The following is a 12285-nucleotide window of genomic DNA, read 5'->3' on the forward strand; positions in this document are numbered from 1 at the left end:
TGAATTGTTCAACCATGTTTATGGTTGTTCTTTTAAATTCTGCCCTGGGCTTCATCTAAGTAATCCTAATTAAAATATATATAATATCATTTATTATATCATATCATATTATATACATATATATAATATAGAAAGAGAACTAGTGGGTTTGAGGGAACTCATATTTTCTTGTCCTTTTTGTTATTCTTAGGATGTAAGCTGGGTATGTGAGCTTCTTTGGAGTTTTTTAATGTGTCTGGTAAAAAATTCTATGAGTGGAACTTTTTTCCTTATGCTGTTGTCCAAACATATCTGATTTCAGAATAGATTTGAGGACTCACTAGGTCAGTCCTTCAGATACTGATTTTTTTTTATTGGAGGACTGGGAATGAGTCCAAGGCAGTGATAACTAAGCATTCAAAGGTGTCATTCTGGTCTGGGGCACAAACTATACTACTGGAGCTCGACTGAGAAGTGCAAGGTTAGAGCACATGGTCTGGTCGCTTGCCAGGTAGGGCAGGTGCACAAACTGCATGAACTAATATTGGCTTCTCAGATTGTGGGACTGTATAAGCAAAATTTTTAAACATGCGATTGTCATGAAAGAGTTAAATTTTAGTCTCTCCTTGAAAAGGATAAGGTCTATAACATAAGAGTTTCATTTCTGTACATAGTTAGTGAAACCAGACTGCCACTTGAAATTGTGGTGAATCCACTTGTTAGTTTGCTCTCTGATTTCTTTAGGAAATAGATTTTAAGTATAAGAACCTTTTCTCTAAATATTGGCTGCCAAATACCAAGAGTAATATTCATACACCATATCAATGTTTTTCACCTCAGATTTAAAGTCCATATAATTATAATGGCTTGATGAGAGGAAATTAAATAAAACAATTTCTGCAATGCCTTTTAGCCCATCATAATCACCTCATAAAGTTTATGTACTTACAGTAATACTTTTGTTGGGCTAGGGTTTTAGCTCCTCTGTCACTTTGCTTATATTGCTTCATGAATCCATAGGTTTGATTCCCAACACAGTATAAACCCTAAATGGAGTCACACACCAGTTCTTGAGAAGTGAAGGCAGGAAGATTAAAATTTCAAAGTCATCCTCAGCTATATAGTGAGTGTGAAACCAAACCAAGTTATATAAAACTCAGTCTCAAAAAAGGGAAAATAATGGTTTTGTTAATTTAATAAAGTAAAAATAATGACATGATATGGGAAACAAAAAATTCATTTTCCCTGGACTATGGTTATAACTTTAAAAGTAGATGTGAGCATAAGTGCACATAAGTGATAAAAAAACCTAAACTTTCTTCTTCTTATGAAAATTTCCTATGAAAATTCAGTGTCGTGCCTTTGTAGTAACGTGCTTGTCTTGTGTGATGGCGCCACCTCTTTCACATGTATTCTAAACATGGACATGTTGTAACAGTGAAAGCAGCTCAAACTACCCCTTGAGAGCAAATTTCTAAATTTTATTAATGTCAGTTGACATCATATAACTTGCCTCAAATTAGCTACAGGCAAAGAGTTTATAATTGGAAATAGAAAATTCTGCAATTCAGAGTATTTCCAAGTAGTCCCTAGGAGGTCTTTTAAACACATATTCAAATACCAGTGGCCAGTCTTTGACTCTGGGTCTATTTGTATATTCTCTGACAAGAAATTGATTCTCCTTGTTTAAATCCTCAGTCTCACCCTTATCTCACTTTCCAAACCAGGCATGCAGCAGACCCCCTTACCTCTTTGTTATAATAAATACAAACATCTTGCCTTTGGTTATTCAATACTGACACCTAGATCCTGATAGTCTGGGACCCAGTTAAATCTATCACATTTAATTCCTCCAGGTAAGCAACAGCATCTCCAATGTTAAAGTCTAACACAAGTAAAAGGTCAATGACAAAGTTCTTCAAAGTCCTAGTGCCACTCTAACCATCTTGGGATTAGTGAAAGCCATGTCTCTGGGCCTTCCCCCTGAAAAGGATTAGGTTTTATAGAGCACACCCACGCTAGCATTATGATTTCCCTGAGCCATAAAGTCCTTCCATCAACACTAAACCAAAAGATATCAGGTATCTCTAGCACCTTTTCAGTAGAACTTCTTTTGACAAATGCTTCAACCAACCAATCAAACAAATCTTATCTTTGTTGTTTTCTCTTTTTTTAGATGAGGGTTTCTCTGTGTAGCCCTGGCTCTTCTGTAACTCTGTATACCCAGCTCTGTAGACCCAGGCTGGCCTCAAACTCAGAGATAGCCTGCCTTTGACTCCTGAATGCTGAGATTAAACGCATTCAAACAAACTTTTAACACTGTGTTTAACTGTGTAAGCTTCTATATTAAACCTAGAATCTCCACTACATAGACCTATATCAATAAACTCAGTGATCTAGCTTTATGTTCCTTCCAACATTATCCTGCCTCCTTAAAATCCATTCCCACACGTACCCTCCAAATCACAACCTGAATGTGTTTGCAAATATTGTAAGCTTTTTAGTCCCCAAGGACAAAAATGGTCTATCTCCCTCTAGAAGACTGCTTAGCCTTAAATTTGGTTATTGGTCTAGATGTGACTATTTGTATTATCTTGCCTAGCATTCCTTCAGAAAGTTACTGATGGTTTGGCAGATAATGAGTGATTCATTTTCATAGGAGGTAGTGGCTAGGATATATCCTCTGGGAAGAGTAGAGAGACTATTTCTTTGAACCTCAGGGTTCAAAGTCAACAGCCTCAGCAGAGTCCTCAGACACATCTCCATCCCAAATTAATGTATTCCATTCATTACTAATCAGTGCTCTTACTTTAACCACTGACAACACCTAAGGATGTGATTTGAATTTTCCTTGTAATTCTTATTTTCCTTGTAATCCTTGTAAATCTTATAATGAGTACTTTTGTTTGATTTTCTTCAACTTGAGCTCTATGCTGGAGAAAAGATTTTAGACCAGGGTGCATCTAGAGATCTTTAGACTGTTTATGTGCATCTGGAGATGGCCAGTTGTTTCACTAAGTTTATTTTTGTTCCTTTATCATTGTATACTGAGATGCTGGAAGTTGGTTAACTTTATCCCCAAAATCATTATTTTCCATTGTCAATGTATCCAGAAATTCTAGAAGCAGCAAGAAAGCATCATTACTAACTTTGTTTTCCAGATTGATGTGCAGAATCAAAAAATGCTTTGTTCCATGCAGCAAGTTTCTCAAATATTCTAACCATGTGCTTTAAGTATTTTCTATACTACCAGACTACCAGGGGAGTATTTGGTGCATGTAGGCTAATTGCCAAGCCTGCTCCAGATAGATAACAAATTCATCCTTACAGTTCTGTTTCCCTAGAATCACTTCTGCTACCACAATCTGCATTAGGGTTCTCTAGAGCGGTGGTTCTCAACCTTTCTAATGCTGTAATCCTTTAATAGAGTTCCTCAAGTTTTAGTGTGCCATAACCATAAAATTACTTTGTTGAAAATCCATAAACATAATTTTGCTACTGTTATAAATCATAATCTAAGTATTTGATATGCAAGATATCTAATATGTTACCCCTTAAAAGGGCTGTTCAACCCCAAGGGAGATTGAGAACCATTGCCCTAGAGGCACAGAATTGATAGAATGGAATATGGATTAGTTCTTTGCTTAATAAACATTTATCTTTCCTAATTTGCGCCTTCTCTGATAAATACTAATAAGTACACATACATACACGTATATATTATATATATATACAAATATGTACATATGTAAAGTATATATGTAAAAATATATACTGTATACATGGAGTCTAATCATTACAAATCATTACAATATATATTGTAAAAATATATGCCTATGTACAGATGTGTATATGCGGGTTATATAGGAAAAGAAGAAAGGAGGTTTGAGGGTTTGTTTGGTTTTTAGGAAAAATTTATCTTCCTTTAGATTCATTTATCTTCCTTAAAAACTCAATGCACTTGCTATTCAGCACTCTGAAATATATTCAAATAAAATGTATAAAGAGTCATATCAGATCAAAGTTGCTTTGGATGGTAGCATTGCAATATTTAAAGGAATGGACTCATGAGATTTACAATCTATTTGTTCCCTCACAGAGGAAAACTATGTAAACATTTTATTGTGATTTTTTTAATCCCTTTCAAGTTGAAAATGGTCCAAATTCACAAATAAAACAAAAATAAGCATGTGATTCCTCTGTAATGGGCCAAGCCAAACTCTCAAAGCACAGTAAGGGCATATTTTAGAAGGCATAATTCAGAATAGTGTTGCAAAGATATTATCAAAAGTGAAAATGATTGCAAATATACTATACAGAAAATATTTGCATACACACACATATAAACTATGCAAATGTGGGAATTACACTCCATGTTATAGCAAAGAAATATCATAAGGTAACCAGCTTGAGAGGGAAAGAGATCTACAACACACAATATTTCAGCAATTTTGGGTTCTATATATAAATATAGAGAAAGTCCACATGTACATGTGAAGAACTTGATTTGTAATGATTAGACTCCATGGTCAATTTGGCAGGATTATAATACCATGAAGAACATCTATTTTAATTACCAAGTATTTTCTGCCTTTCTTTTCATGAAGGATCACTTTTAGAGACTCTTTTTGGCATTTTCCTCAACTACACATCAACATTCTAGTTAGTCCTTCCCACCTAATTATGGTTGATATTTATGCAACTGCTTAACTGTATAATATATACAATATAAAATGCTTTGCATCTCTGTTTAATCTGCCTGGCCTTCTCAAGTTATTTGTTCTTACTTTATCTGCTATCTGATCTGCATTTAGTTTCACTCTAACCTTTAAGGGAGATTTGTTACCTAAGTTTCAGATCCCAGCACAAAGCAAAAACAAAGGACTTCTTGTTCAAAGATTGTTAACATTCTGAAGACAACAGTGGTATCTTATATCTGAGTACAGGTCCCTTCTGAACATCCTGTATAATCACAAATTTAGAAGCTAGCCCTCTCTGCAAGGGTAAAAGGAATTCACCACTATTACAGTATTTGGCAAGAACTGAATAGCTTCCCATCTAAATACAGCCTAATATGCAGAAGACATTGAGCACCCTCTTAACCAGTGTAAACCCCCAACCTGATTACTCTGTAATCTGGAATATTACTTTTTAATGTTTCCTACACATTGAAACAAAAATGATTCTCAATCTGGAACTAAGATTCCCTAAATAATTCCATATGATTTTTTACTCTAAAACTTTTCTTCTGACTTTTGTTGGCTTTGCTACAATAACTATGAAAGTATCCACCATGGCTGGAAAGATAAAAGAAAAAAATTATAGCACTTTTATTAATATTCCACCAAAACTGTACACATTGTTAAATGATCCAAACCAACCTCATAGTTTTACAGAGGAACAAACAAATCTAGACACTTACATTAAGCTGTTGAAGATCACAGAGAGCTGCAGATGTACCCACAAAGTCATCCTATTTTTATTCAAGTTGCAATATTTTTGGAATTCTACCTATCTTTCAGGGGAGGCTGACAGGTTTCTGATCCAAACTGTAAGCCCTTTGTTTATTTTCTTTGACATTGCCACTGGTCTTACACATAGGAAGAAGCAAACACCATACTCTATGATTAATAATTGAAGACATGTTTTGTTAAAGGATGGCTTAAATACCTGAAAACATGAAAAAGAACTCATGATCCTCAGAAATGTAATACAAATGTGGAAAATCAGATAAATCTAGCAAACCTAAATATAACTTCAGGCCTTTGATGAGTGTCTTGGGTTTACTATTGTTGTAATGACAAAAACCAACTTTGGGAAGAAAACGTTTATTTCAGCTTATAAATCTCATGACACTCAATCACTGAGAGAAGTCAGAGTAGAAACTTAAAGCAGGAGCCTGGAGGCAGGAACTGAAGCAGAAGACACAGAGGACTGCTTCTTACTAGCTTCAGCTCAAGCCTTCTCTTATACAAGGCAGGACCACCTGCATGGATGGCACAGCCTACAGTGAGCTGGCCCCTCCTAAACTACTCAATCATCAATAAAGTGCCCCACAGAACATATCCACAGACAAGTTGATCAAGGCACTTTTTCAACCAAGATCCTCTTCCCAGAAAACTCTAACTTCTATCAAGTTAACAGCCCATCAACCAGTACACGGAGAGCAAAGGATGTGATATTAACTAAACAGGACCTTAAGGCTTCCCAAAGAAAGAGAGGGCATACCAAATATATGATGAAGGTGGCAGGGAATTTACTAAAGACCAGAAGATGAGAACTAGCATTTTTCCATTGACAGCGAGACTATTCAGCTTAAAGGTTCTTTACAAACAAGTAGACTGGTGAAGCTTTGAAATTATACAAAATCTTATACACAAAAGTGGGATTTCAAAACAGTCAAAGAAAAGGCTTCGATAACATATACTTCTAATTTTCCCATCACACAAGAAATTGCCTCCTTCCTTTCTTGGTGGAAGTGAGCCAAACACATTAAACTTGTGTCTAGAAGTTGTGATAGAAGCAGTGTAAGGACGCCTTTTTAACTATCGCTTCTCAAAAATTCTGAAATTGTCAGAACTGTGTGGAAATATATAAGTAAGGGCAACTAAGTGGTGCCCTCCTGAGAAAAAAAGCCTCATTTTCACCTGTAGCCCACATTTTTAACAGCAGCAAACCAATTGTCTGAGTCTCACAGTGTGATAGATTTTCAGTTACAGTCATCTATACCCATCAGCCAAGGACCATTTCCTTTCTGCCAGACAGGATCTTCCAATGTAGGTTACCTAGAAAGTGCTTATAATGCATCATCTTGCTGTGGTTAAAAATAAACTTTAGCAACTTGGAACTTAGTGTTGGGCATGAGGAAGAGATGAGGTAATAAATTATTTAGAAAAATTATTAACAACAAATTAAATATGGTTGAAAGTCCAGTCTAAGAGGGATAATGTTGTAAGGCGTATATTATCTAATTTGAAGTGAATCCTGGGCAAGAACCCCAATTTTATGTTTATATTCATTTGTATTCTATTATATATAGCCAATTAACATCAAAATAACCGAACAATATTAAACAGTAAGTACAGTATTTATGTGACTTTGCTGTTTGACAAAATGTCTCCAATGTTTCAGGTTTTATTATATAAACAACCTAATGAAGCCAGGATAATATTACTATAATTCTTTTTCTTAGATTAAAAATTGCAGAATAATAAAAATTACTCTTAAAAGATAATTTTAATATTTTTATGATTTTCAAAATATCACTTTATTTTTGTGTTCATAAAAATGGGAATGTTCCTCTCCACAGGGCAAAATTACAACATTGTCTTGTAAATGTGTATTTTTTCATTAAAATAGAAACTTTATGAAAAGCAATGCTTTTGAGACAATGTCTCTGTCTCTCACAGGCTTGGAGCTTACCAATTTTACTTCTTTAGGCTAACTGGCCAGTCAACTCCAGGAAATTTCCTAGCCTGGGGTGAAAAACTCATGCCACCACACTGGATTTTTCTAGTGGGTCAAGAAGGAAGTTACCTTCAGAGGCAGAACATGGACCACACAGTTTATCTGAATCAATTATCTTGAGACTAGCAGCTCTTCCATACTGTGGGTTCAGTTAGTTGGAGCCAGCTAGGGCTAAACAGATCATCATCATCTCTGGGGTCTAGGGTGGTGGTAGAAGGTATGTCCATAGAAGCCTGGGTTGAAAGAATAAGACAAAGGCAGAGGCACTACAAGTATCTTAAAGATGGCTTGGACTTACAGCATTTTCATCTAGGTCACAATGGAAATTAAAGAGTAATCAATTTTGAAAACCACATAAGATAGGAGAAGTTTTTAAAATAATGTGTTTTCTCTGGAAATCAGTCTGGCGGTTCCTCCGAAAACTGGGCACCTCACTTCCAGAAGATCCTGCTATACCACTCCTGGGCATATACCCAGAGGATTCCTCACCATGTAATAAGGATACATGCTCTACTATGTTCATAGCAGCCCTATTTATAATTGCCTGATGCTGGAAAGAACCCAGGTATCTCTCAACAGAAGAGTGGATGCAAAAAATGTGGTATATCTACACAATGGAGTACTATTCAGCCATTAGAAACAATGAATTCATGAAATTCTTAGGCAAATGGATGGAGCTAGAGAACATCATACTAAGTGAGGTAACCCAGACTCAAAAGGTGACTCATGGTATGCACTCACTAATAAGTGGATATTAACCTAGAAAACTGGAATACCCAAAACATAATCCATACATCAAATGAGGTACAAGAAGAAAGGAGGAGTGGCCCCTTGTTCTAGAAAGACTCAGTGAAGAAGTATAGGGCAAAACCAGAACAGGGAAGTGGGAAAGGGTGGGTGGGAGGACAGGGGGATAAAAGGGGGCTTATGGGACTTTCGGGGAGTGGGGGGCTAGAAAAGGGGAAATCATTTGAAATGTAAATAAAAAAATATATCGAAAAAAAAGACAAAATAAATGTGTTTTGGGGTTCTGAAGGAACCTATGTCTTCCTGCTGCCATGTATGTCAGATAAGAAGATCTTAGGAAGTGTGTGAACAACTCCCTGCAATCAAGTCATTCTTGCACTGTGAAGGTGGATAGGAGATGGATGTTGAATGTGTGTGAGCAGAGAAAGGGATCATGCAATTAATTGCCTTGTGGGCTTGGATGTTACCTGGAGCTTTGACTGGTCTGAGATACAACACTTAGAGTCTATAGCTTTTCTTCTACTAAGAACTTCTAAAAGGGTTACTAATGAAAGGGTTACTATTGTCATGTAAAATAACCAAGGTCATTCACTGTCCTGTTTTCCCTTCCATTGTCTCTCCTGTACTACAACAAATACTTAGTCCTCACTAAGTGTAAAGTGTTGCTTGAGGCCCAAGCAACACATCAGAAAACAAAACAGACTAAGGAATGAGATGGAAAAGATACATGTCCTGTTGTCAGGATACCACTATGACTAAATACCAGACAGTAAGCAACTAAAAGGAGGAAGACTTTACTTTGGCTTCCAGTTCAGGGGCATGAAGTCCATTGGGTAAATTCATGGTTCTAGTAGCTTGGTGGCCAGGAAAATTGGCTCTTCCTAATATTGCTGTTGGGAAGCTGAGAAATGATAGGAAGTGAGGCCAGGTTATAAAATTCAAGATTGCTGCTTCTCCTAGCAACCCACTTCCTCCAGGGAGATTCTGCCTTCTAATGCTATCAGAAACTCCAAAACAGTGCTTTCAGATGGACACCAAATACACACACACACACACACACACACACACATACACACACAAGAGACAGAGAGAGAGGGAGGGAGGGAGAGAGACAGAAATGAGACAGAGAGAGACAGAGAGAAATACAGAGAAAGTCACTGACATGCACACAGTACACAGTCAAAACACACATAGAGAAACAGACACAGAGAGACACATGAACACACATACACATAGAGAGAAACACATACACACAAAGAGACACTGGCATACACACACAGAGAGAAAGACAAGCAAACGCACACACACAAAGAGAGACAGACACAAACACAAACCCACATAGACACATACAGACACACATATAGAGACAGACACTGACAAAGACACATGCACACAGAGACAGACACTGACATGTACATACAAACTCATGGGTATAGTAACAGGCACTATGAAGCAAAATTGGTAAATAAAAACTGAGAAGGAAAATGGAGGGAGGTTTATGCAGGTATGAAAGGGCAGGGACAACATTTTGGATGGAATATCTTAGTGGGTGTGCTCTAAATGCATGTTGCCATTGATGAAAGGAAAAGCAAATAGAAAGTCCTACAGTGTCCATTACCTGGCTATTCTAAGGAACTACAATACAGCCAATGTCTGCAAGAAGACTGAGAAAGAACACAGCAAAGGGTAAATTCAATGAAACAAGCAATGGGAGAAAGAAAGTTCTTAAATAGACCTGTGTGTTTGATATAATTATGTAATAGGAATAGATTTAAGGAACTTTGGTCATTGTATAAAAATTGATGGTAGTCACAAATGAAATTCCACAGAGTGACCAGTTTATGAGCTATTAAAATAATTTAACTGAGAAAAAAAGAATAATAACAGCAATAAAGTACATGTTAGGGCGAAGCAATAGAACAAAAGAAATGGTAAATTAAAGGTCAGTTTCTTGATATATCTTGGATGTGCCACAACACACACATAAGAAAGAGAAAATGGAAGAGCTACTTTCAGTGAAGAGGAATTGACTACTGACCTCAGTTACTAAGACAAGCACCATGTGAGGAGTTGGAAGAAAAACATTATTTCTATGCTAAGCATTCTTAAATTAGATGTGTGCCATAAGAACACAAATGGATGCTGAGAAAGGTAGCAAATACACTGACCAGAGCTTGGGAGGTAGACATTGGAGATTGGACCTTGAGAATTTTTAGGTATTATTCAGAACCATGACATTTAAAAATATATATTCAGGTTTTTTTCAGTTAATAGTCTCTTGGAATTCATATAGCAATCAGTGGAAATTATTTTTGTTTGGATTTTATGGGAGCAATGACTCAGAATACCAACAGGGATCCCAAATGCTACACAGCCTCTGCTTAAACAAACCACCTTCAAATGTGGGGCTACTCTGAGTCAGCATGCTAATCTCTGATTAGAAACATGAAAAACTGTGAGAGAATTCAGGAGCTGAGCTTCCTCTGAACCTGAGGCAAAGGTGCCTAAAGGTGGCCATCATTGCTTATTGTGATGTTGATAAGGATGTTGTGATTGTATCCTTAAATTTCAATTTGTGAAAACAACTGTCTTATAATTGGTTTTTACTAATCCACCAAGGCCTGTTCTATTTCTGTGCCTTTTAGTCTTTTTTATTATCCTAAATCACATGTGTTTAGCATGTAAGCTACTTTGATCCTCCTTAGAATATAAATCATAAATATAAACACTTTGAAATAAAGCAGGTTGCGTTGGCTAATAGGAAAAATTTAACCTCACCAATGCAGAGCAATAGCCTAGTGAGAGTCACTCTCCTGTGCAATGAAGCAAGCAAGCCAACACCAAAAGAATAAAGTATTTACATTCTAAATGGGTCAGTGTCAATGTTGGGCAGTTACTCTCATCAGTTCCTCCTTCTCATACCAAGTTACACCTGCAAATGATACTTTCTCTGGATGCTTTGTGCTACCCACTCTGATTTTGTCATTTAGATCTTTCTAGATGGTATGATGATTAATGGTAAGTTTCAATTTGGATGGGTTAGAGGATATCCAGACAGTGACTGGGAACATTCTGTTTCTGGGTTTGTCGGCAAGGATATATCTTGAACAAATTAACACAGGAATGAACTAAGGATCAAAATGGGTTGTGTTTAGGAAATATAGATCAGCCAGTACAATGAAGATCCAAGCAGAACAAAAAAAAAAAAAATGAGAACAAGGTCTTTCTTCTAAAGCAGTGGTTTTCAACCTCTGGTTTGTGACTCCTCTGCAGATTGAATGATCTCTTGACAGAAGTTGCATATTAGATATCTTGAGTATCAGATATTTACATTACAATCGTAGGAAAATTACAGTTATGAAATAGCAATGAAACAATTTTATGTTTGGGGGTCACTAAAACATGAGGAAACATATTAAAGTGTAAGACCATAACATGTTCTCTGGCCCATAGATGCCAGGCATCCTTATTCTCGGGCTTTGCAATTCTAGAACAAAAGTCAGAAAGGCCAGCTGCCCTGTTCCCAATTCTAGATCTTTCTACTCAGTGATGGATGATGTCACTGCCTTTGTTCATTCTCCAACTTTCTTTATCCATGCAGATAATAGATGAAGGGAATTCTTGATATCCATAATTGTGTGAGCCAATGCCTATAATAAATATTAGTTGTTTCCCTGGAAAGCTCTTTACAATACAAGTATGCTATATTGACTTGGCTTCTGTAACGATCATACTACGTTCTCCCAAAACAGCCTCTGTGTAGAAAATTATACTTCAAGGACCAGACTAATACAGCTAATACTTTTCTGCTTCTTCCCATTGCCTAGGGCAGAATCCCCACCCTAAGCCTGTGATGGATAATAATACAATTTTCAAAGAATAGGACTATTCCTCCATTTAAAAGATGATAAGTTTTCATAACATGAATGAACTTTTCTTAGTGTGATGATACACACTTACAATCCTAACCCTCAGGAGTCAGAAATGAGAAATGGGTCCACAGAGAACATGGATTACCTAGAGAAACTGTGTCTCCAAAAAACATACATTAAATATGTTTGTATATACATATATATCATTTATATGAAACAC

At 36.4% G+C, this 12285-nt stretch overlaps 1 protein-coding gene across 1 annotated transcript in view; it reads left to right on the forward strand.

Annotated features, from left to right (window-relative positions):
* The window catches only part of Nkain2 (sodium/potassium transporting ATPase interacting 2), a 750666-nt gene that overhangs the window by 595848 nt on the left and 142533 nt on the right, over nt 1–12285 (forward strand). The window lies entirely within an intron of this gene.

The sequence above is a fragment of the Apodemus sylvaticus genome, chromosome 23 (genome assembly GCF_947179515.1).
Source record: "Apodemus sylvaticus chromosome 23, mApoSyl1.1, whole genome shotgun sequence".
Lineage (NCBI taxonomy): Eukaryota > Metazoa > Chordata > Mammalia > Rodentia > Muridae > Apodemus > Apodemus sylvaticus.